At 38.2% G+C, this 27,260-nt stretch overlaps 1 protein-coding gene across 7 annotated transcripts in view; it reads right to left on the bottom strand.

Moving 5' to 3' along the window:
* The window catches only part of LOC145518862 (uncharacterized), a 1,117,244-nt gene that overhangs the window by 723,079 nt on the left and 366,905 nt on the right, over positions 1–27,260 (bottom strand). The gene's annotated exons all lie outside the window — the stretch shown is intronic.

Raw genomic sequence — 27,260 nt, 5'->3', positions numbered from 1 at the left:
AAGGTCCAGGTGGGTTGTAGGAAGACTCTGATGTGGGCTGAGAAGAAGGGACTCAAAAGAAGACAGAAAATTTCCTACAGGTATGCAAAAACCAGGCTAGTGCCAGGAAAGAATGTGTAAGGAAGGAGGAAGTAAACAGTGCTGTCAATATTATTCATTCCAGTTTGAGGGAAATGCAAAGAGATGAGTGTCTGTTGGATTTGGCAACATTCTGTGGAGTGTTATGGTCAGAAGCAGATTCCAGGGTTGCAGAATGAGTGGGTGTAGTATAGACAATCCCTCCAGCTGAGAAAAATCATCAGTGTTTCTGGTGTAGATTTTTTCACAGCCTCTAAGCTCTAGAAACCATTTCTCCTAGTAGTAAATGTAGATAGTTGATTCACATTGGAAAATGAAGAACATCAGCCAAATTGAAAACAACATCAATTTGGTTTCCATACAGTAATAACTGAATTAGAAAAATTATTTAAGTTACCAAAAATCAAGAAAAGTTTGTTCTTTTGATCATTTTGACTGGTATGGTATCTGATATAGTACAAAAACAGGACATGTATCAGTCAAGCCTAGTCACGGTGTACATAGGCATTCAATCATCCTACCAATGTTTATTTCCTACCGTGTTCTGGGCATTGGGGTAGACATTAGAATTCAAAGATATAGAGGTGAACAGAAAATAAACCCTCCTCACAAGGAGCTAACAGTTTGGAGGGGGGAAAGAAAAAAATCCATTATAAGAAATTTAATTTCATATCAGAATCATAATGTAAAATCAAATGCAGCAAAATAACAAGCTAAAAAATATGTTATGACATGCTTTTAATTTGATATTTGGGCCCATCCCTTGAGCCTTTCAAAGCAGTTGTCAATCATTTGAAGTAGGACCATTTCTCTAGCTATTTTGAACAATGAAGTAAATTATGCTAACAGTATGCCCACTGTATTCTAAATAATTATAGTCTTTGGACAGAGGAATTACTCTATACATAATTGTGGCATTTTAGAACATACATTTTCTTGATAGCTAAAAATATATGCATACAAATCTACATCTTTGCATACCCTGATTTACTTAAACTTCTGAAACAAAAAGAAATTAAAGCACATCAATAAATGAAAAAATTCTAACACTATTAAGTAGAAGAGATTATTTAAAAAATATTATCCAATATCTATCATCTTTATAAACTACAATTTCTTACACATTATCTGTACAATTTTTCAAATATGCATGTATTTATGATCTAAATAAGAATTTTAATAAATTACATTTCTTTTTAGAAAAATACAACTGTTCCAAAGCATTAGCAGCCATGGCTAAATTCTCCATCAATTACAAACATGTTTTTTTCATCATTCATCTAAAATTACCCATCCTCTTCAGAAAAATGAAGAAACAGCTTTAACTGCCCACGTGGGAGGACAGTGTGGTAAAGAGTTTGTGCATTTCTATAGAGTCAAATTTCAGAGAGCAATTTCTGAAAGAGTAATAAAGCAATTGAAAACAACACAAATGCCCATCAACACAGAAACAGAAAAACAAATTATGTTATATCCATACTGAAAAATAATGATTAGCAGTAAAAGAAGCAGGCTATTGATACAGACCATATTTCTACTGCTACATGGATGAAATCTCAACAACATTGTTTATTGTATGTTTCCATTTCCTAAAGTTCTAGATCAGCTAAAACTAAACACAGTGAAAAAAGTAAGTGGTTGCACCTGTTGGCACTGAGTGACCCAACAGAAAGCTCGTGAGGAAATTTCCTGGGGTGATTAAACACTATCTTTTACACAAGTGTGTGCAACTGTCAAAATACATCAAATTGGAACACTTAAGATCTATACATTTTTTGGATATAAATTACTCATAGATTGTTTTAAATAATAAAAAGTTACTTTTTTAGAAATCTAAAAAATAATGTTTGAGTTAGATTAATAAAAGGCAAAGTAAACCATCCTTATAAAAATTCCTCTTTAGAATCTGTACATAATTATATCTTCTAAAATTCTCTTCTTAAATTTATTACTATTAGTCTTATAAAATAGAAAAGAGCAAAAATTACTAAGGATTTAATAAATATCACATCAAGTTTTAGTCTTTCTATTGATGGAAGTGCTTAATATTCTTTTTCAAAGAGATCAACTGACAATTTGATATTTCTTTTAGGGATGCAAAATTCCCTTACTTGAAAAAAATCTTGCATTAACAATTTTGGAAATAATGAAGAGCGCTGTTTCTCATTTTGACTTTTTCAATTCTTTTCATGGAACACTTAACTCAATTAATGTTGTTGACATGCCATAGTCTCATTTTTAATGCCATGATGCAGTGATTGACCTCTTTTACTCCAGGGTGTTCTCTTATTAATCATGTTTATATGGTGCATGTTGGCACAAGGTTCCGAATGATAGGGCCCTCATGATTGACTGTTAATTAATTTATTTCACCAGAAACATTTCCTTAATACAGCAGGACATGGAATGTTGAAACAAACACTAGGATTTAATGTTTTGAGATTCAGATGTGCTGTGCTCACTACAATTAAATAATAGTGGGAAGTTCTTATCAAACCATCACATATTAGATATGGGATTAATACATGAAAGACATGAAGGAAGCTGGATGCCACTGTCAGATGTCCTGTCTGAAAGGAGAGTTACAGGACAACATTCTTTCCCACGAAAGTACCTCTCAAATTGGAGGCAGAAGGCCATCAGTAAGCAGTACCACACTTAAAGTATGTTCAAGGAGTTTACACATGTGTTTCTTTTTTTTCAAATTATGCATACAGTGTGGTATGTCCAGGAGGGTTATTATAATTTTTTTCATCTGCAAAGGCATTAGCACAGATTGACCTTTTGCCCCATACCAATTTGCTCATCCGCTCACCAGGACAGCAAGTCAATTGCACAAGTTCCCTGATGGGAAGAGCAGACTTTAGCATGCCTTATATGTGCTGCTTAAGTTATAGGCTTCAGAACTCTGAGAGAAAGCTGAAAAATGAAGTTTGAGCTCTATAAGAGATAAAAAGAAGGATCACTGTCATAGCCCAACTGACTTTGTAAATAATGCTGGACTCCCTAGGGGGGGATTTCTTGTTACTGTTGATTTACATTTTAAAAATCTCTAGAATTTGCTTGCTTCTGATGCTTTAACCTGAATCATAAATTCTACCCAATTATAACATCTGAAAAAATGACTGTTAGCTAAACAGTAGATCTTGTTACTCAGAACATGGTACTATATCTTTGTATTACTATCATTGTTTTCTCAACTTTGTTCGATTTAAAAATTGTTTTATTTTTTGGAAGGGAGGCGAAGACCTACTCTCCATGATATAGGCACTATTAATTCTACATAACACTGCTGATGAGTATGAAAACAAAAAGAAATTCATAGTAGCAATAACAGGAAAGTAAAGCTGTAAACAAACATCTTTTTTTTTTTTTTCTCAAACAGGATGTTTCTATCATCTTACTGAATTGGATTAAAAAACAAAAACAGTTCAACCTATCCTGTATTTCAGGTCTAGTTTATTACACCACTGCTATATCAATACAATGTATTATGTTACATATTATTGTTTGCACATGGAACAGCAGTCTTACTAGTTGTAAAGCAATATGCCATTTCTGTGGACAAGGTCAAGATCAATGACATGATGCAGAAAAAATAATTTTTTTAAATATCTGAAGGACTTTCTAAAAAACACTACAATAATACAGCAAGAAAAGAAACTTAAAGATGCCATTAACTATCTTCCAGGGATGAAGTTAAATATGAGGAGAAAATAAATTTATTTCACAAAAGAAGAAAATCTTAGTAGATGCCACCCACAAAGAGAATCTCTTCTGTTCCAAGGACCATGGATGATAATATATATACACAGAGAGAGAAGTTCTGGCTTTACCTTTGATAAACTCTGAAGAAACTTGAAAAGATAAAATATGCAACCCTAAAAATTAAGAAAACTTGGGGAGGTATTTAGAATGGGAGAAATAGTATGGTATAAAGCAAGATTATGTGTCTTTTTTAGAGAAATATAGATGAAGTAAAAGACTGCTGTCTTTTCTTAGAGTGGATATCATAGAAGCGATGAACCTTCAAGAAAACAGGAATATAAATTAGGACACAAAGAAGGCAAAGCAGGCAGGAAGGAGAGCAGAAATTATTAGATGAGAGAATAAGCATTCATTGTGAAAGTTTTTTGTGAATGCTAAAGCGGTTTATTTAAAGTTGAAAGTCTATGATTATTGAACCTACAAGTTATGATGGCAAAGAAGAGCAGTGTGAGTTGAGAAGAACTGAGTTGAGGAGCATCTGAATAGGTAAGGCAGAACCAAACACACAAGACGGATACATATGATTATAAATCTTCACAGAGCATTAGGAAATGTTTGTAGATTCTAAGCAGGAAGAAAAATCATAAGAACAAAGCTATAACTAAAGCTAGTTATAGTCACCTATCAGCTGTGTAGGCTTCCCCCGTGGCTCAACGGTAAAGAATCCACCTACAATGCAGGAGCCTCAGGAGACATGGGTTCGATTCCTGGGTCGGGAAGATTCCCTGGAGGAGTGCATGGCAACCCACTTCAGTGTTCTTGCCTGGAGAATCCTATGAACAGAGGAGCCTGGAAGGCTACAGTCCATAGGGTCACAAATAGTTGGACACAACTGAAGTGACAGCATGCACGCATCAGCTGTGTACAAGACAGACTGTAGTGAGAGTGCACTGGAGTCAGAGAGATCAGTTGTGAAGCTACTGCAGCATTTGTCTGTGAAATAAGCACCTGGAATATTCTGGCTCAGTTCAAATTCATTGAGCACCAAGTATGACCGAAGCACTGCACTGAGCTCTGGGAGTGGAAGGATGGCAGGAATAGTGCTATGGAGGACCTCAGAATGAACACAGTTCTCCTATAACTTCACAAGTACTGTAAGAATGTTGTGAATTTGTTGCTATGGAAGTAAGAGGAGAGGCACTTAGCTTAACCTATGTAGGGAAAGGAAGATCTCTAGCAAAGGTTATGTTTGAACTTAGTCTTGAAGGTTGAGTGAGAGTTACTAATGGCTAGAAGGAAGGGTCAGTTTGGAGGAGGAAAACTGCGATCTAATAAGAGAACAAAGGCAGGCTTTTGAGTCATATTATGATTCTTGGTATCAATTTAATAGGTGAAAGAATACCATTCTAATTGTAAGAGCATTATGGTCAGCTTTGTGTCTTAGAAGTAGCCTCCTATGCCATAAATGAGGCAAAGCGAGACCAGAAAGAAGAAGCCTAGTTAGGACTGATGAGGAAAGAGCTTTGACTTTTGTATCAACAGCAGTAGTGAAAAGGAAGAGACTCTAGAAATATTTGAGAGATGAAATGCAAAGGACTATGGAATTGTCTGAATAGGAAAAGTAAAGAAGGAAATATTAGAATGATGACTGACTTTCTGTCTGTGACAGCTGGCTCAGGGGGTGGTGTGTCAGTAATTGTCATTCAGAATTTGAGAGGTTGATTCAAGAACAGGGTTCATCTGAGGTGCCTGTGAAACAAATCGATAAACAGAGCAGATTATAAATCTGAACATCAGTGTAGTGATCAAGACAATATATAAGTTTGGGAATCATAAGCACTTAAGCTATTATAGGATTTGATCCCTGGATCAGGAAGATCCGCTGAAGAAGGGAATGGCTACTAACTCCAGTATTCTGGCCTGGAGAATTTCATGAACGGAGGAGGCTCTCCAACTACAGTCTATAGAGTCACAAGGAATCAGGCATGACTGAGCAAATTCATTTTGAAGTTATTATAAAATGATGAGTGAGAATGAGACTTCTAAGGAAAACAATGTAACCTGAAGAGATCAGTGGGAAGAAGGCAGCATCAGCACTTAAGAAGAAAAAGGAAATCAGGAAGGAGATAGAGAAGAAACTGGGAAAGTTGCAGGAAGAAAATTGGTAGGAAGGGATTAGATAGAAGCCAAAGAAATAGAGAAGATCCAGGAGACTAGCAAAGAGAAATCTTGCTGCACATGATGTAAGGAAGTAGTGACTGATGTGATTCAGAGGCTATCTTGAAAAGTTCAGTTATAATTCCTCACAAGGACTTGCGTTCAGGGAGCTGGGACAAATATGCCAACCCTGATAGAAAAAAAAAAAAACATTTGAGGTAGATGAGAGACATTTTATCGGTGTGAGTTTTTTGCCAGTCCTCATTTGCCAGCCTGCCAATCGATACGGGTCTACAAAACACTGTATCATTTTCGACTCAATAGCATTAAAACTCAACTCGGTCCCTATGCTCAAGGGCTGTTAGACTCAATCAAGAAACTCTTAACAGTTGGTAGACTTCACAAATCAGAAGGAACAAGACAATTTCCACGAAGGACTGTGATTCTTATAGCTGTTTCCTTTCCTCACTTTATAATGGTACCATTAGTTAGAATCCCAGACACTACGTAACGGGAAACGCTTCAGTCAGGCTGACATTTATAAGGTTAACCAAATGGCTGTGAAATATAGCAAATAACTGTAGTACCTGAAACAAGTTGGGGGAAAAAAAATGTAAAATACACCCACATTGTGTCCTAAAAAGCCAACAAGGAAGATTTTTCTCAACAGTGAGACAGATTTGGAGAAAGGTAATTATGCATGCAATTCAATGCCTACTGAAGTGTGAGTTCTGATACCTCACCCCCTTCCCTGCCACGTGTAAGACATTTGAAAGCAAGAGGGAGCTTAAATCAGTGACAGTTTCAACATATGCTCCCCCTCCTTCCGCTTTGCAGCATGAAAGCCACTCGGCCACACTTTCTCACATTGTGCAAAGGTGAGACGATGAGGATATGTTTGAAAGAGTCCTACTGAAGGGGAATATGGGAGGCAGGAGAGTGCTGTACCACTGAAGATGCTGCCCTCAGCATCACCTTTCTCTTCAGCAAGTTTCAAATACAAGGGAAAGAAACTGCCATGTGTGCATGATTCATATGGGAACCTCCTGGTCGCCTTATGTGGCTCATAAATTATTCTGAAGATATCTCTAGGGCATAGACCCTTTTTTTTCCTTTAAATCGCAGCTAGATCTCAAGATCCATAAAACTAAACAGATTCATGGAAAGTGAAAAAAACACTGAATAAAACAAAAAGGGATACCCTCAAAATCAGTATGAAATTTACTCTGTGGCATGATATTTTTAAAACAAAAGAATAAAACAACTTTATATGGATCTTCTCTAGTTCTTTTGTGTCTGGCAATCAGGAAAACCGAGCATAAGAAGTGTTAAGTAGACTACACAAACCACTTTATTCTGCAGAGTTCAGGGGTGCATGATGTTCAGTCACTTGAAAATAATACTTTGTACCTCAATAGCATCTTTAGTTCAAGGGTCATGGGGTATTTACAAACATGAAATTCTTCTACAAAACTCAGTGACTCTGCCCACACTGTAGACTGGCAATCTTCACAGAGATTTAGCAGCAGCATGCCCCACTGCACTGCAAGTTACTTGTGGAGGCAGAAATAAATTCCAAGACCTTCTGCTGCCTGCTCTCCACTCAAAACATGATATGACATTTCTGCCCTCACTTTGAATCACTGGTTCTTCAAATATTAGGAGAAGATGTAGCCACAAAGATAAGAAATTTGTGAAAGGAAAATGTTGAAGCTGAAGACAAAAATACCACAACTATTAAACGATGACCAAACTCTTCCCATTCAAAATATGACTCCAAGGTTAGCGTGGCCTCAAATCCAAAATGTGAGACTTTTTCCCCTCGTTTATGCAGGAAACCCACTTTTTATCTCTGTCTTTCTCTTTCACCATGTCTCTCTTACATTTAAATTTTTAAAAAACTTCAAATTAATAATCCCTGGATAGTTCTTTTCCATAAACATAAAAAAGAAACTTCCAGGAAGTAAATGGCACCTAGCATGCCAGAATAAATGTCAGTAAGTCCACGTACCAGACTGTGTGTCTGCCTTCTTCCCAAAGAATTCTTTAGATCCTCACAACTCATACCTTACTTAATTTTAATGCTAAAGAGTCTGGCTATGGCTGTCCTGTTTGGAAGCAGATTGGAAGCCACAAATTAGAAGGAAAGAAGGTAGATGACTAGTGTTGGGTAAACAAATTATGAGCAAACTTTTTTCTTTTTTTTTGCAAAATACAAGACAATACATGAAGCAAGCTGGCATATTGGAAAGCGTAACAGTTAACTGTACGTGTCAACTTGGCTAGGCTATGGTGCCCGGTTTTTCGGTCAAACACCAGTCTACATGCTGCTGTGAAAGTGTTTTTTTAGATATGATTAACATCTAAAACCAGTAGACTTTGAGTGAAGCAGATTACCCTCTATAATCTGAGTTGCTGCTGCTGCTGCTAAGTCGCTTCAGTCGTGTCTGACTCTGCGCAACCCCATAGACGGCAGCCCACCAGGCTCCCCTGTCCCTGGGATTCTCCAGGCAAGAATACTGGAGTGGGTTGCCATTTCCTTCTCCAATGCATGAAAGTGAAAAGTGAAAGTGAAGTCGCTCAGTCGTCTCCGACTCCTAGAGACCCCATGGACTGCAGCCTACCAGGCTCCTCCATCCATGGGATTTTCCAGGCAAGAGTACTGGAGTGGGGTGCCATTGCCTTCTCTGACAATCTGAGTGGGCCTGTCCAATTGGTTGAAGGCCATAAGAGAAAACAGTGAGGTCCCCAGAGGAAAAGAGAATTCTACCAGCAGGGAGCCTTTGGACTGAAGCTGAAACAGTAGCTCTTCTTTGGGTCTCCTGCCAGACAGACTGCCCTGAAGATTTTGGACTTACCAGCCCCCACAATGACATTCTTAACATAAAACTGTTTCTCTCTATATATTTATAGTTTCTATGGGAAATCATGACTAATACACAGAGGTCCACATGGCAAGGGTCTGAGCATAGTCCAACAACCACTGACAATTCAATGGTCTTAAAAAAACATTCACAGTACCATGCAGCTTTCACTACTATTCATACCCACAACTTTTCATGATCATCAACAAAAACTCTGTGCCTATTAAAAAAATAACTGCCCCTCCTCCGTCCTCATAGTCCCAGGTAACCTCTACTCTACTTTCTGTCTCTGTGAATTTGACTACTCTAGGTACCTTATGCAAGTAAAATCATATAGTATCTGGGTGTAACATATTTCACCTAAGCAGTCCATCCAAACTGTAGTATGTATCAAAATCTTATTCCTTTCAAGGCTGAATAATATTCCACTGATCTGCACAAACGTTGTTTACCCACTCATTTGTTGATGGATGCTTGGGTCATTTTCAGCTTTTTGCTATTATGAATAACACTACTATGAAATGGGTATACAAATAATTATTTGGGTCTCTGCTTTCAATCATAGGAGTGGAATTGCTAGATCATATAATAGTTCTATGTTTAATCTTCTGAGAAACTGCCAAACTGTTTTCCACAGAGTTCCCAGACTTTTGAATTTCAGTAAATCAGGAAATAAACACACACACACATGAATCAATATAGGGTTGTTTTTAATTTTTCCAAAAGTAAAAACCTTAAAAAAATCTATAAATAAAACTTTTCTCTCCCATTACAATGTAAAACAAAGAATTATAATCAAAGAGGTGGGTAAATATAATCTCAGAATAAAGAATCACACTTTAAAATTTCTCTTTACTTTTCTTATATATATTTTTTTAACTTTTTTATTTTCTATATTTTGGTTTTGTTTTAGATCACTGAAAATTTTGTTAGGGACTGGCACTGGGCCAAGGGGTGACATTTCTAAACCACTGATCTAACTGAACACAACTTATGTTTTAGATCAGTAAGCAGGGACCAGGAGAGGCTGGAACTGGGACTATCACTTGTTGCAGGCTAATTTGGTACAGTTGCCTACTCCCTCCCCCAAGATCACAATTTCAACCAATAGCCAGAGACATAGAATGCAAATAACTACAATAATAATATTAACAATAGGACCTGGATACCCAGTGGCTGCTAAAAGTGATTAAATTAGTTGGGAATTAGCAATGAGAATTGTTCTCTACTTAATCCTCTGAAAACTGGCAGGCATTCGTCTTCAAAAACTATGCCAAACTATGAAATTTCTGTTGAGTCTTCCTCTTGTCCCTTTTGCATGGTTAGTCCCTTCCACCCACACTGTCAGCATGACCTCCAGTCACCTGGCCAGAGAAGTGCTACAGTGACACTCGCTCCCTTTGTCACCAGGCTTGTACCCCTGTCCTCTCCACTCCCACAGCCCCACTCGGATGAAACTGTGGGTAATCCAGCCTTAGAAATTCACCAGCTCTTTCAGACCTTTTGATTTGTTCTAACAATCTTAGACCAGAAACTTTCCCTCAAAGGATCAAAGGTGCTCAACATGTAAAATAATTTATTTCCATGCCTTTTCCAAAAGATGTATTGTTTTTCCAGTTAAAATTACACAGATGTTGTACAACAGAAAGTAACATAGCATTGTTAAATCAACTATACTCTAATAAAAAAATTGTTTAAAGTAATTTACAGATCATTTAACACAGATATGATTTGAACACTCCTCTGTTCCTTACGTTTTAGATTTTAAATGTTATCTTAAGCCATAAACAGAAAATCTTAATAACTGGGAAGTTATAGCTAAAATCTACAAGTGCTTACCCCAAACTGCCCCTCAAAATCACCCAGGAAGTTTTCTATATTAAATAATCCAGGAATACACACCAGACCTCTGAGTGAGAATCTCTGAGGGAGTGGCTGGGGAACTTGAATATTATAAAAGAACTCCAAGGGATTTTGATGTACCAGAAGATTTGGAAATCTGTAGTCTAACAAAGTGACCCAAAAAAGGTACATACAGAGATCTGCAAGAAATGACAGATGTAATTTACTATTAAATTGCTTCTCTTGGTTGGAAATATGATAAAATATCCCCCTGCAATTCCTAGTGTATACATAAATGGATTAAATTGGTTAATGAATTTATCTGATATGCCACCTTTGCAAAGTTTCCCATTGAATGATTGATGGCTGAGCAGAACTGAATTCCTGAGGGGAAAACAGTGACTTACACAGGCTTCAGAAAATAAGACCATTGGTTAACTGTTTAAAGTCATTTATTAAAAGACTATGTCAGGTGAGGTACTTTACTGGAGTCCAAACTTATGCCCATGCTAATTTGTTTCAGTCATTTTCGACTCTGTGCAACCCTGTGGACTGTAGCATGCCAGGCTCCTTTGTCCATGGGATACTCCAGGCAAGAATACTGGAGTAGGTTGCCATTTCCTTCTCCAGGGGATCTTCCCGACCCAGGGATCAAACCTGCATCTCTTATGTCTACCTGCATTGGCTGGCGGGGTCCTTTACCACTAGCGTCACCTGAGTGTGTACACACACACACACACACACACACACACACACACAACCAACGAAGAGGTGTTGCTCCCATGAAGCGTGGAATATTGGCAACTGAGGGCACTGCAGAGCCAGTTCAATACCTCATGCAATTTTGGGGAGGCAGCTCCACATGGGTCTTGCACATTTTTGCATGTCTTCTGAGCAGAGGTATCAATGGCTTTTGCTCTGGACTATCAAGGATGCTTGTATAGTGAATACCCTTGGAAGACTGAGAGAAGATCTCCATCTGGGGCATAGGACAGGTTTGTCTTCTGAACAAAATAATAAAGACAATATCTCTCCCTAAGGCAAAAGTTGGGCAGCTCTGCTTACCCCCCTTTATAATATTAAGGTTTTGTTAAACTCAGGGTTCCTCAGCCGTGACACCCCCCCACTGTGTTCAGAGCTTTCCCAGCCTTCACCCCTGTGGGACTGATGGACGAGGGAACCAACGCAAAGATGACGCTCAGGCCACCTGCTGTGCCGAGTGGTAAAGACCTGTGTCTCTAACAGGAGGCTGCGTCTTCTGCCAGCATCCATGAAGCTGTGGCAGGCTAACTTTTTAACTTGCAATTAAAGTCTCCGACTCTTCACAGTTCTTGACAGATTCTTGCATATCTAAGTTTTGCTTTATAACTGATAGCATATTTCTATGCCCTTCCTGCCATTTCTGGTTCCTGTTGCTGGCTTTCAATAAAGAATTCTCATTCTATCTCCATTTTAAAACCAGAATATTCTATACAACGTCAGAGCAGAAACTTCAAACAAAATGACTGAACTAGTTTTTGACTGAATACAGGCACGTCCTATGGCAGTGGACTCTGCATCAGTAACTCTAAGAAAAACCCTAGTGCTGTTCTTTACTGCATAAAAGTGAGATGGTTGGATTTTTTAGCTTTTGTATAACGTTTATGGTTCTCTGCTGAAGGTAGAGAGCCAAAGTTGCTTCATATAGGTTATATAGAATTCTCTCTCCCCAGATACAGAGTGGTCATTTTAAATATAAAAGCTTTGACCAGTCCTTTACACCAGCAGCAGAACTAGGGTGGCTCTTTAAAGTGTAAAGGGTATTAGGTAGCTCAGGGCTAGGTTGAGATATTTCAGGCTTAAAATAGCTCCACATGGGAGGTAAATCATCCTGGCAGCTTTGCTTCACAGAGATAAAATCCACAACCAGTTTTTCCCCCTTATTCTCCACATCATCTCAATGAAAAGCAAAGAAGCAAATATTATTTTCATGCTATACAAACTGATTGACAAAGTAGTAATCTACTTGCTGTTTTATTTATCATTGGCTAAGCTAAAGTTTCCTTCGATCGTTTGTAACTATTGTTCCAGTAGTTTGAAAGCTACTCATTTTAATGCTAAAGGGGAAAAAATATTATATATAGCTTCCAAATCTTTAGTCTAGAGACCAGATGCAAAAACTGACAGGTGGGAGTTCTACCCAACATCAAGAAATAAAGATTGTTTTCTCTTCACAAATCTACAGGGCATATTTTTCTAGAGCTAGAAGTGAAAAATCCATAAAGAATAGATTGGCCAAAAGTTAATTTTGATCCCTTGGGGAATTGTTTAATTAACAGAACAATTCAGCATTCAACCCACAAGTATTTGCAGAGTGTGTGCACTGAGCCAGCACTGTTAGATGCAGGGGAATCAGTGAAGACTCAGGGCTGCCTGGTACCGAGGTGGTGAAGTTTACTAAAGCAGTTAGCCAGGCAGGTGATGGACATGCAATGCATATTCCACAGGAAGAAATAGCAGTTTTCAAAAGTTATAAGCCTGGGAATCTAAATAGATGATAATGTTTGTTTTGAAAATGATGGAGAAATTTGACTTCAGGATTTACTGTATCAAGTGGAAGTCATACATTTAAAGTCTTACATATTTAGCTTATCAAGTTAGAGAATTGACTATGCATAATGCATAGCCAAAGATTGATTTTGATCCAATCACAATACCAGTGATGGGAGTATTAATAAACACATCTTTTTTTTTTTTTTTTAAGACAGGTCATCTTGTGCTAAGTAGAAAATGTCAAAGATATTAACTGTATTTTTACTACACACATTCATTAGGTCTAGTGTGGATAAAAATGTATTTTTAACAGACTCTTAGCATGTTTTATATATAGGATTTTATAAACTTGTGTCTGAGACTCATCAGTAAATCAATCAATTCCACAACTCCAGGAAGGTACCACACCAACATGTCAAATTATTGTTATTAAGTGTATAAATTAGGATTTCAGTTGGATACAGTATATTTATACAGATTATTTTGTGAATAAAAATAGTCCTAAAATGACTTTTCTCCCATTTTAAAATATTCTGCTTGAACTAGTGAAGAACACCATGGATAGTCCAAGACTTATTGACTTATTCTGTGGGTGATAAATCTCTATTCAGAGATATATAAAGCCTTGATTCAGACAGAATCTCTCACTAAAGCTCATATCTGGGAATAACAGTGAGGAAGCTAAGACTTGAAAGCTGACTTCCAACCTTCCTTCTCTTTGTCCATCTCCTTCTTTGTGCTCTTGTCAACTCAAGAACTAAAAATTCAAAGACAGGTCCTCCCACAGTACTATCACACAGTGTGCCCAGGCACCTAGGCATGCCATCCAGGCACTGCCCTTCATTCTGAACACACCCATCCTCAGCCTCTTTCACATAACACTGGTTATTCCTATGGAATGTAAATCACACCTCATGGTTTTCTCCTGGCATAAGACCTTAGGGGGTGAGACTTCAAACTCTGGCACAGCTCAGTCATTGGCTAAACGCTGTCCCAAAGGATATGAACTCCAAGGCACTTCTATCTCTGTGCTGGTTATGGGAGAATTGTGTTCCCCATCCAAAAAAATAAAAAAATCATATTGTTATTGAAGCCCTAGCCCCCAATGTGAAGATATTTGGTAAAGGGGCCTTTGCCACAGAATTAGGTTTGGATGAAGCTGTATGGGATCTTTATTACTGGATTAATAAAAAGAGACCAGAGAACCTGCTCTCCCCCACCGCCATCTGGCACCATGTGAGGATACAGGGAGAGAAGACAGACATCTACAAGCCAGGAAGAAAGTTCTCACCAGAAAAAAACCATGCTAAGCCTCGATCTTGAACTTTTAGCCTCAAGAACTGTGAGCAAATAAATTCCATAAGTTCCATTCCATTGTTTCAGCCAGTCCGGCTGTGGTATTCTGTTACGGCAGCATGAGTTGAGTAAAAGAGTACTACACACAGCAAAGTAGTGCCAGAACCAAAAAACAGCCACCTGGATGGAATTGCAGGTACAGGTCATGAGAAGCAAAAAACATGGAATCCGGGGCGGGAGGTGGGGACGAGAATAATCAGTAAAAAGCATCCAAAGTGATCTAGGCAGAACTCTGGTAGGGTCCTCCTCCAAGAGTTAAGAAGAAAGAGGAACTGGATGGGAACCAATGATCCTGACTGATTACCCAGACACCTTGTTTTGCTTTTCAATGCAGCAGGGAGGCAGAGTAGCCACTACCTTGACTTTAAGAAACACAGTGAAATGGAGAGCCCACGAATAGTGGTAATAGAAATCTAGAACATAATATAGTACAATGATTTCATACTTAACACAAGGTTGTAGCAGACTCTTCATAGCCTGGGCATTAGCCTAAATATCAAGATAATCAGAGCTCAGTCAAGTTAATACTTACTGCAGTCAGGCTGGCTTTATTGAAGGCTGGGAACACGCCTCGTGTTTAACAAGGGATGGAAACAGATAAAATGAGTCTCATCTTTCTATCACAGAGAACATAAAAATGATCTTGTGCTGAATATAGTTTTCCTCTCCAAAATCAATTTATTCAATTTAATCAATATTGCTTTCTTTACCCTTTCCCGATCTTAGAACTGACCTAAATGAAAGTCATCAACTGGACCCCGTTGCCCTTTTTCTTCTAGCTCTTTTTAGGCATTAGGAGGCACAGGTAGGCAATTTGAGGGCAGGATGAGTATAAGCCAGGCTATTGATCCATCCAGTTCTTTCTGCCAGGTGTTTATGAGTTAAGGGATGCCCGGTGGTTAAGGGCACCATTCATCCAAGACCACTCTCTCCATAAAGCTATACACTTGGGTTTAGGACTAGGGATGGGAAGGACCTTCTTCCTGATCAGCTTGGAGTATTTCAATCTCCTATTGATTCCTTTAAACTCTGCTGACACCTCTTCAAATTATCTTGAAATATCAAGTGTGTATCTGTGTACCAACTGGCTAATAAAGATTTTCTATGATCAAAACTATGAAGAATCAAAAGAAAAGAATTTCATGGACTGGACTTACTTGTTACATATCACTAACACATAGTATCTTTATAATAGTCCTGGAAGAGCCAAAATGAAAACAAGATCCCACTTTTAGGAGACTGGCAATTTTCTTGGGTTCCAAAATCACTGCAGATGGTGACTGCAGCAAAGAAGTTAAAAGACACTTTCTCCTTGGAAGAAAAGCTATGACCAACCTAGACAGCATATTAAAAAGCAGAGACATTACTTTGCTAACAAAGGTCCATCTAGTCAAAGCTATGGTTTTTCCAGTAGTCGTGTACGGCTGTGAGAGTTGGACCATAAAGGCTGAGTGCTGAAAAATTGATGCTTTTTAATTATGGTGTTGGAGAAGACTCTTGAGAGTCCATTGGACAGCAAGGAGATCCAACCAGTCAATCCTAAAGGAAATCAACCCTGAATATTCATTGGAGAGACTGATGCTGAGGCTAAAGCTCCAATACTTTGGCCAACTGAATCGAAGAGCCATCTCATTGGAAAAGACCCTGATGCTGGGAAAGATTGAAGTCAGGAGGAGAAGGGGGATGCCAGAGGATGAGATGGTTGGATGACATCGCTGACTCAATGGACATGAGTTTGAGCAAGCTCCAGGAGATGATGAGGCAAAGGGAGGCCTGGTGTGCTGCAGTCCAGGGGGTCGCAAAGAGTCAGCCACAACTAAGCGACTGAACAACAATATATACATTAAAATCCCTAATAAGTCAAACTACATACTATTCCAAAATAATTTTCACTAGGAAGTCAATTCTGAGGATCATTGGACAATGAAGGCCATCAGCAAAGTGTGATGATCTCCAAACTTTCCATAACTACTATTTTCATTCACAAAATACTGTGGTTTATCTGATGCTGCCAAACCTCATGACACTTATGCACTTTTGATATCATTCAAATTCACTGCATGGTAAAGCACTTACTAAACTGGAATCAGAATCCAAAGTCAAAAATATTTTTGATATGTAGGATTAAGCAGATTTCTATATTTTTTTATTCCTGTCAGACTTCTCAGAGCCTATGCTACACTATACTATGATTTGTGAATTTCCAGAAGGAGCTAAACTGCTATGCATAACTCTCTAAATACATTCGACCACAGAACATTTCATTGTTTTCTTAAAATACCTATTAACATCTCTCTTGCAAAATAAGGATAAGGATTTGGCAGAATCCTATTTGAGAAACAGCACACCAGTGAGTAATGACTCTCAGTGGACACACCTCAGCCACCCCAGGGCTGTCAGCAATCTGAGGGCAGAGACTGCTTCTCTGCGATCACCCTAAACCCTGCTGTTCCTTCGATGTAAAGCAAGTCCCCTTGTGACTCTCCATCACAGTCTCTACTTATTCATTCTTAGCACTTGTCACTTTATTCAATATTAGTTGCTATCTATTTCTCTTGCACATGTCCCCCTGCTAGGCTTATGAAAACACCAAGTAGGAAGAGACTTCATTTGTCTTGTACTCTGCTATACAGGGCCTGGCATTCAGTAAATATTCAGAAGAATAAAAGACTCTTGCAGAAGACATGGTCAATATTTTGTCAGTTGGGTACAATTCAACACACATATATATATGTCAGCTGGCTCACTCAAATCAAGAGACAGCCTGCTAGTCCCAGGATGAAAATGCTCTGCTTAATGTAGAGAAGGCTGCCAACTTGCACAATCACATTGATTAAGTTTTGCCTTTAGGTTTTGACTGTATTTACAAACATAAATGTATTAATTATGCAATACAACTATGATATGACATATGATCTTTTTAGAGAAAGCAAAGCAGTGAGTACTTCTACAAGCTAAATATAATCACCGTTACTGTTTCCTCTATACACTGAATCATTATAGGTTGTGCATGCATGCTTCACATATATTGGTGACAGGATTGATGAAAAGGTGCCACATTCAAAGATATGAGGATTACAAACAGAGAAAAAGTATACATTAATATTAATTTTTCTTTTTAATAGGCTTCCATTGGATAATTTGGGGCTTCCTATGGGGGTCAGTGGTAAAGAATCTGCCCGCCAATGCAGGAGATGCGAATTTGATCCGTGAAGAAAGAAACGGTAGCCCACTCCAATATTCTTGCCTGGGAAATTCCATGGACAGAGAGGAGCTCTATGGCGGGTTCCAGACCATGAGGTCGTAAAAGAGTCAGACATGACTTAGCGACTAAACAACAGCAACTGAATAATTCTTTGTAAAGACATTCATAGTAACAATTGATCTATTTTTGATGATGTAGCAGAAATAAGAAATGTTAGGTATATCACATATAATACAGTATGTACACTGCAATATTTCACAGAAAATGGCAGTCCTGGGGGCAAGTTGGTACTGATTGAACTGAGCAATATAGTGGGTCTCCTTTGTTAACTATCAATATCAACCATCTAACAAACCTATACATGCCAGAAAACGTGGATTTAAAATGTGGCCCCTTACTAAACCAATTACTTTAATCAAGGTTCTGATTTGCTGCACTCAAAACGGAAGATTGGCCAGTGCAATTTCCATTCAAAAAGAAATGTAGGTCAGTGTTAATGTGACATTTATCTGTAAAGACAGACTTACACATTGGACTTATAATGACACCATAAAATATATTCTGCCCAAACAGACATCAATATAAGAGTGAAGCTTCTGAGAGGTTTTTTTTTTTTTTAATTCTATTGAATTATGATGCATTTTTCTCCTTTGCCTGAGTTTGTCAGCTCCTAAAAATGGGTTATTTAATGTTTAATTCTTTACAAGTACAGTTAATATCAGGGAACTATACTTTGTAAACCCTAAAGATGTTGCTTCTATGTAAGTATTTCAGTGAAAATTATCAATGTTACCATGTCAAACATTTCATGTAGATATTGAAACTCTAAAAGATCAAATATCTCCACTGACCAAGTTAGTATCTTTAATTTTACTGGTTGAATGGTAATCTCAGAACTTCTCTTTAACAGTAGCAGGCAGACTCTTAAGAGTAGTGAGTCACTTCTCGTGGAATGCCAGCCAAACCAAGGGGGAAACCTAGGAGCTCAGGGCATCAGTTATGGGCAACTGCTCTGGAGTATGGGCTTGGCCTTCATTTTTGGTCTCATCAATGTCACTGGGGACAGTCCTTGAACACCTCAATGCTGCATTTCCATTTGAAACTGGGGGATCACTGTTAGCTAGGATTCCTGGCAGGTCTCCCCCACAGTCAATAGGTTTTCAGAAAGGTAAGACCCAGAAAGTGGTTCTTTCTGGAGGAATGGAGCACCTCATGCTGTTGGCCACAAAATTAATTAACCATTAGAGGAGAAGGAGAATGTACAAGAGGAATGCAATAGTTTATCTCCTGGTGACTTCCACTTCTTTGACTTGCACCACATTGTCAAGGCTATGGTTTTTCCAGTAGTCATGTATGGATGTGAGAGTTGGACTGTGAAGAAAGCTGAGCGCAGAAGAATTGATGCTTTTGAACTGTGGTGTTGGAGAAGACTCTTGAGAGTCCCTTGGACTGCAAGGAGATCCAACCAGTCCATCCTAAAGGAGATCAGTCCTGGGTATTCATTGGAAGGACTGATGTTGAAGCTGAAAGTCCAATATTTTGGCCACCTGATGTGAAGAGCTGACTCATTGGAAAAGACCCTGATGTTGGGAAAGATTGAAGGCAGGAGGAGAAGGGGACAACAGAGGATGAGATGGTTAGATGGCATCACTGACTCAATGAACATGAGTTTGGGTAAACTCTGGAAGTTGGTGATGGACAGCGAGGCCTGGCGTGCTGCGGTTCATGGGGTCACAAAGAGTCGGACACAACTGAGCGACTGAACTGAACTGAACTGAACACTGAAGAAACAAGCCAGGCTTAATGTATTTCCCCTGCCCAGATTTACATGGTCATGATTGAGACCCTCTGGACAATTTCCTCTCTAAATAAGCTTTTCAGAGATAGGTCCACTTAGTGCTAAAACTCTGCTCCAAAGACATACCTCTCCTACATCACTGAAGCTGACCTCTAATGTGATTATGCCTCGTGAACTTAAAAATCAAATTCATCAAAAAAAGAAAAAAAAACAAAAACAAAAAAACATACTATTAGAATTGTGCAACTTAGGAAAAATAAGATTCATTATTAATTTTCAAAAATGATATCACTAAAATATAACTGGATACCTTATAAAGTAAGTTACAGATGAGTAAGTCCTTGGAAAACTGTTTGTGTGATGAAGAAACTTTTTCATATCTTAATCAATGGCTCAACAGCCCATGTGAGTTTCACCTTGGCTGATGCAGATTTTATAAATTCTGTTGAAATGAGAAATTCTGTATGTCAGATGCTATCATGTGTCCCCATTCATTTAAAATCCAATTTAATAAGGCTGTCGTCCACATGTATAGCTACAATTTGAATTACCTGTACAGGGTTATATATTCCTAATAAATTTTGACATCTAAAAATGGATTTCTTGATTACTTTAAGACATTTCAAAATAAAATTTTGTAGCCTGCTTCCTTTTCATATCGCTGAAACAAATGTGAATTATTTTACACACAGAGCAAAAAGTGGGTCAAGTAGCAATAGGCATCTCTGATACTTAGATAAGGATTCCAGATGCCCTGATTTTTTGACAGACTGTACTGTTGTATAGGATTTAGTTATTCTTGACCCCAGATATTTTCTTCACAGCCACTTACAAGCAATGGATTTTAAAAAACATTGTTCCAAGTGGAGATTCTCTTCCAAGAGCAATATTTCAAAGATCTCTGTATAGCTTTGCAAATGGCCATATTAATGGTTTAGCTTATAAGGAAAACAGAAATTCACAAGCCCCTGAAATCATGTCACTATTTTTCTAAAACTAAATATGATCCAAATCCTTATAGAAACCAATATTAATTTGCTGCTTCACTGAAAACAAAATGCAGCACAACCATCTGCTGGAATCAATACATTTTGAGAAATTATGACTAATTTTTTAAAGAACTTGTTCAAAACCACTTTAGCCTTGTAGTAATATAAATACTAAATAAAGACATGACAATCATTACATTTATGATTAAGAACTACAATTTCACAATCCTTTACCAAGCTACTATTATTTGTTATTTATGTATGCCCTGAAAACTTACAGTGACTCTTAGTAGCCACTCCAGAGGGACAACGCATCCCTATCTAGATTTGGATATTCACGGAAAGATTTTATTTTATTTTCCAAAACTAGGGGGTTCCACTTTTCTGTAAAGAAAAAGTGGACCTTACATTTAGTTAAAATCTGTGGTTTCACTAGAAATTTCCAAAGAACTGAAGAAAATCAAGGTGCCAACACTTGGTGTTGATACAGGGTTATCCCTGCTCAGCACTAAGAGGAGAGAGAGCCATAGGGAAAACGTGACAGAAACAGTGCCACACAGTTGAAATGTTAATGCTGCCTTTCTCTCCATAACCTCCCAACACACGGAGGCTTATTCTCACTTTCCTTTGTATCATCTTTACTCATTTATGCTGCAGTAAATGCACTGTCTATCCCTTTGTCTTTTTATGCCTGTCAATTGTTTCTAAGCACCCCATAAACTTTCTTTAGGGCGTCCCAGGTGGCGCTAGTGGTAAAGAACATGCCAGTCAAGGCAGGAAATGTAAGATACGTGGGTTCAGTCTCTGGGCTAGGAAGATCCCCTGAAGGATGGCATGGCAACCCACTCCAGTATTCTTACCTGGATAATCCCACAGACAGAGGACCCTGGTGGCCTATAGTCCATGGTGACTCAGATGGTAAAGAATCTGCCTGCAATGTAGGAGACCTTGGTTTGATCCCTGGGTCAGGAAGATCCCCTGGAGAATAGAAAGGCTACCTACTCCAGTATTCTTGCCTGGAGAATTCCATGGACAGAGGATGCTGGCAGGCTACACCCAGTGGGTCGCAACTGAGGGACTAACACTTTCATTTTTCAAACATTTTTTTGGCTCTAAGGAAAGCCTTCAAGATGAAAGAACTTACTGAACATAATCAGAAGGATTCTTGCTATTCAGAAATTTGGACTGTGAAGCAAAGGGATACTCAGCTTTGCTTTTAGCAATAATAATAACTAAGCATAGAGCTTCTTATAGGTCCATTGTGCTAAATTCTCTTTGAAACCTCCCAGCCATATAAAAGATATTCATTCATTCAAATAAATAAAGTCAAAGTACATTTAAAAGCAGAGACATTACTTTGCCAATGAAAGTCTGTCTAGTCAAGGCTATGGTTTTTCCAGTGGTCATGTATGGATGTGAGAGTTGGACGATGAAGAAAGCTGAGCACCGCAGAATTGATGCTTTTGAACTGTGGTGTTGGAGAAGACTTTTGAGAGTCCCTTGGACTGCAAGGAGATCCAGTCAATCCATCCTAAAGGAGATCAATCCTGGGTGTTCATTGGAAGGACTGATGTTGAAGCTGAAACTCCAATACTTTGGACACCTCATGCAAAGAGTTGACTCATTGGAAAGGACCCTAATGCTGGGAAGGATTGGGGGCAGGAGAAGAAGGGGATGACAGAGGATGAGATGGTTGGATGGCATCACTGACTCGATGGACATGAGTCTGGGTAAACTCCGAGAGTTGGTGATGGACAGGGAGGCCTGGCGTGCTGCAGTTCATGGGGTTGCAAAGAGTCGGACACGACTGAGCGACTGAACTGAACTGAACTCCTAACTTAGCAGTATCATGCTAGATGCAGGGGATACTATGATCACAAAAAATACATGTCCACTGCCTTTATAGAACTCATAGAGCAAAATAGTTTCTCACAAAAGGCAGCAGAGTTGTGATTTAACCTTACATCATCTCTATTACTAGGATGCATGGACTTAACCATGCATCCCATTACAATATATACAAACCCTTTCTAGCTAAATAATTGATCAGATTATAATGCTTCAAGCCAAAGACTCTCATTTGTTCGAAGCCCTCCATTGGGCAGGTATGAATCTGCTTCTCCTGGTAACCTTGGGGAAAGCATTTATTCTTACAGAGATCCAATTTCCCAATTCTAAAATGACGTAGTATGATTAGGTGATCTTCAAGTCCCTTCCAGCTGCAGATTTTTAGATTTCTTGATGGAAATTGGTTCTACATAGCAGATGGACCCAGCAAGATTTTTAGCTTAAACAACTTATGAAATATGGCCTGTCCATTTATAGCTAAGGATATGGATGAAGCAGAGTAATTTACAGGATAATGGGGTCAGTGAAAAAAAAGGAACTCATTCTGTGACCACGACTTTTTACTATAATACAATTCTTCCCTTCATACTAAGCTTGCAGTTTGATGACCGTTGCCTGCTACCGTCTCAGAATCCCCTGATATTTTAAAGGTAGGGAAAGAGGGAAAGAGAATTAGGAAAGAAAGTAGTAGAGGATGTGATGAAAATAAATAAAATGGGCCAAGGAACCCATTTATTGAACCATAAAAGAAACAGAAGAATGGATAAAGGGAAAAGTAGGAACTGAAGAAAGTGTCACTGACATAAGAAGCCTTCTTCCTTTGTCCTTTACACTTTTGTAGGATTTCTGGGCAGAAGAGTATGTGGGAGGTTAGTGAGTGTTATGGAAAACAGACTGAATTCAGATAGACCTAGGTTCAGGACCAAGCTATTTGACCATGTAGTGTGTTTTACCAGAGCCTCCATTTCTTATCTAGAAAATGGAACAATAATACACATGTGAAGTTTCAATATTCAATATATAAAAAGATAATGACACTCAGAGGCATTCAAAGATTAGGTTCCTAGCTGACTTTAGCTTAGAAAAAATGAATTAGTGAGAGTAAATCTTGTTCTTCAAATCCCTAGCTAGTTAGTGGATAGAGTCAATCCATTGGAAAAAAGCAATTTCTTTCCCAGTCTGCACAGCCCCACTTCTTCCTTTCTGTTTCCTCTCATCTGGAAAATCTGCCGCCACTGCAGAACACCCAGAATGCTAAAGGTACTGATCTAAACTTTGTACTGATACAGATTGTCTAAATAATGCACTACTATTGCTGTCTCACATATCTGCCTTTCTGTCTCTTGCATCTGTTTTGTCTTCTTCATGAAGACTGAAAAAAAGACACGTAGGGCAAAAAATAATAATAATAATAATCCAACTGACTATGTGTTGGCACTGCCATTTTTGCAGAGATGTTTTAGAACGTTACTAGAGGTCAACTGCTTTAATCAAATATCTTTATGAACTTGTTTATATCCATGAAGGCCAAGCCTTCTCTTACATAATAATTCAGTTATTCAAATAGTAACTTTTTATGACACAGTACTTAGAAATCTCAGCCAAACATAATCAACCATGGAATAGAAGAGACTCATGGATATATTCCAAAGACTAACCCCTGATAAAAATATTTTTCTGCATCTAAATTTATTACTGTAGCTTCTCTGGGCTCCTCTGTTGGCTTAATAGTAAAGAATCCGCCTGCCAATGCAGGAAACACAAGTTCGACTCCTGAGTTGGAAAGATTCCCTGGAGAAGGAAATGACAACCCACTTCATTATTCTTGCCTGGGAAATCTCATGGACAGAGGAGCCTAGCAGGCTACAGTCCATGGGGTCACAAAGAGTCGGACATGAATGAGTAAGACTAAACAACAACTCTGCACCTCAGCCCTGTCCCCTCCAACAAACAAACAGGTGAGCCACTAGAAATATATACCATTCCAACCTCCAAACTGATGAACATACTTACATCTTCCTTTTCTTCCTTACCATCAAATAAATATTATGTCTTGATATAATGTGGATCCTTCCACCCATGATCTATATATCATAAACTTTTGTTGTCTTAGGCCCATGGCTTGGCCATTATAGCTTCCTCTCCAGTAAAGTCAACATCTTCCCCTACACTGACTCAATCCTGTCGGTCTCGCAACATTCACGGCCTTCTTCCATCCTAGAAAAACCTGCTCATCTTCCCATTCAGCTACTTTCAGATACTGCTTTATGTCTTTCCTTTCCTTGGATTGTAGATGGTTGTCTTTTTCCTGTGTCTTCACATGGTCTCCCCTCTTTGCATGTCTATATTTTAATCTCCTTTTTGTTTTTTTTAATAAGGACACCAATCATGTAGGACTAGAGTCCATTCTGAATAATTTCCTCCCACCTTAATAATCTTTCAAAGACTCCTGTCTCCAAATACGCTCACATTCTGAGGTACTGGGCATCAGGACTTCACTGTATGCATTTTGCTGCTGCTGCTGCTCAGTCACTTCAATCGTAGCTCACCAGGCTGCTCTGTCCATGGGATTCTCCAGGCAAGAAGACTGGAGTGGGTTGTCATGCCCTTTTCCACCGGATCTTCCCGACCCAGGGATCAAATTCATGGCTTCTGCACTGTAGGCAGATTCTTTACTGCTGAACCACCTGAGAAGCCCTGTATGTATTTTAAGGGCACACAATTCAGCTTATAAGAACACTCTTTGTTTTTAGATTCGGGGAATCTCCTACATTGCGAATCTTTTCCTACAACCATTGAAGCCAAATTCCGAGATTTCCTTGCATCTAGCTTAAGTTCACAACACAGTGACACACAGAATGAGGGCTCTGAGCATTGCACCCCGGGAAAAACAAGGCAAATTCATCTTGTTTCCAGGGGCAGCAGTACAAGATTTTAGCTTTATACCTGGTGCCCAGCCATGGTATCAGGGCTTTCTCACCTTGAAAGGGTCTATGGTACAATTTCAGACATTGTTTCTGGAGAGGAAGCCTCAGAGAACCTGTGAGTTACCATATAACTTCTTAAAATTTTCACCTAAATTAAGAACATTTCTATTGTTTGCAATTAAGAATCCAATTGTTACCCTGAATTCCAGAGTGACCTATATAAGCCTTAACCTGGTTGAGGTATTATTACAAAAGAGATTGATCAGAACCTATCAATTGCCAATGTTAACTTTTCAAAACTATCTTTATTCCTGCTTTCAGTAATTAAAAAAAAAAAAAGGTCAACCTTATCAAGTGAGTCTTTCACCTAGTTTTTCTGACTCATTCTCATTCACTGTTAATAAATCTAGCATGTTATTACCAGGTGGATTTGTTTAAAATACATTCTTTGTAACTAACCCACTATTCACCCCAGAACTTTCAAAATCTATCCACTGCTTACAGGATAATATTCAAATGCCTCCTGTGTGTCATTGAAGTCTTCCAAAACAACTTAATTTCTATCTTTCATTATAAATCTCCTCCTACTTCTAGGAAAATAAAGTGGAAAAAATCAAAATTCACTGTGCATATGGCATTTTGAAAAAATCTGTTAATAAACATTGTTTCTGACCACACATACAACTCTGTGAGCTTATTAACCCCACTTGTACACATATGAGAAATATGAGACTAAGGAAGTTAATTAAGTGCCCTAAGGTGACACAAATAATGAACAATAGTACTGGGTTTTCATATGAAGTCTCCTTAGCCTGCTCTCCCCATGATTGTCTCCACTGCTTCCCATACATTTTCCTGCCTCTCGGCTTTTTCTTATGTTGTGCTGTGGCCTGGAGTATTCAACCAATCTCTCCTTTGTCTACCCAGATCTTACTAATTCAGAGTCCAGCCCAAACCGCCAGTCTCAGTGAAGTTTCTTTGATGTCTCCAGTTGATTTTTCTCCTCAGAACGAGTGTAGTATTCATTATCTATACCACTCTCTTTAATGTTTTAACACATTATCTCATACTAACCACTTTATATGCATCTGCTTTTCATCCTGTTTATGAAAATCTAAACTTTTAAGTATAAGATCATGATATTCTGCACATCCTTAAGTATTCTGCATGATTTTATGCACAGAAGACTATTACTAAACAAACAGCCTCCATTCTTGAACCATGGAAAAGGATATTAAAATTATGTTTTACATTAACGTTGATCTTCAGGTGAGCATAGGTCCCAGTTGCTTGAGTAAGCATTTCCTTGATATTAATTTCTTTAGAAAAGAGAAACAAATGTCATACATTTTTAGTCACTTATTTTTAATTTGTAGGGGCAATTATATTCTCAAAAGTATTTTCAGTAATTCCCATCAAATAGATAGCAACTCTAATTTCACGGGAAAGCTGGATGATTTTGGTTTGACTGAAAAAAGCAGCCTATGATCAAGGGGTGGAAGGTAATGTACCACAGTTTACAGCACATCACTTAAATTTTTTGGAAAGCAAATCTTACTGCCTTTGCATCATAACCCACTGAAAGCAATAGACTTGTACAAAAATTTGAGCAGATTTTCCAAGAGGCTTTTAAGGCCAAACAAAAGTATAGGCTCACTAGAAATATTTTTTGTTTGTTTGTTTCCTGCTAACTTATAGAATACAACCATATGGAACAAAGCATTCAAGTTCTGTAATTAGACAGTACACATCAGAAGACATCAGAAATAAGATGTACAGAGATATGCTAGTGCATGACCACATCAAATTTGCTTTTTCAAATTTAAATGACCATATTAAATGGTTCAATTACTATCCTCATTTGTGTAGAATTCCAAGCTCCATTTTATCCTTTGTGTGTGAATAAATTATAAAATATGACTATGGTAACTATAATTGCTTTTATCCTCAGTAATC

The sequence above is a fragment of the Giraffa tippelskirchi genome, chromosome 8 (assembly GCF_054371585.1).
Source record: "Giraffa tippelskirchi isolate mGirTip1 chromosome 8, T2T-mGirTip1v1.2.pri, whole genome shotgun sequence".
In the NCBI taxonomy this organism is placed as follows: Eukaryota; Metazoa; Chordata; class Mammalia; order Artiodactyla; family Giraffidae; genus Giraffa; species Giraffa tippelskirchi.
Note: the sequence above shows the minus strand (reverse complement) of the source record. Positions and strands in the feature narration are given on the sequence as shown.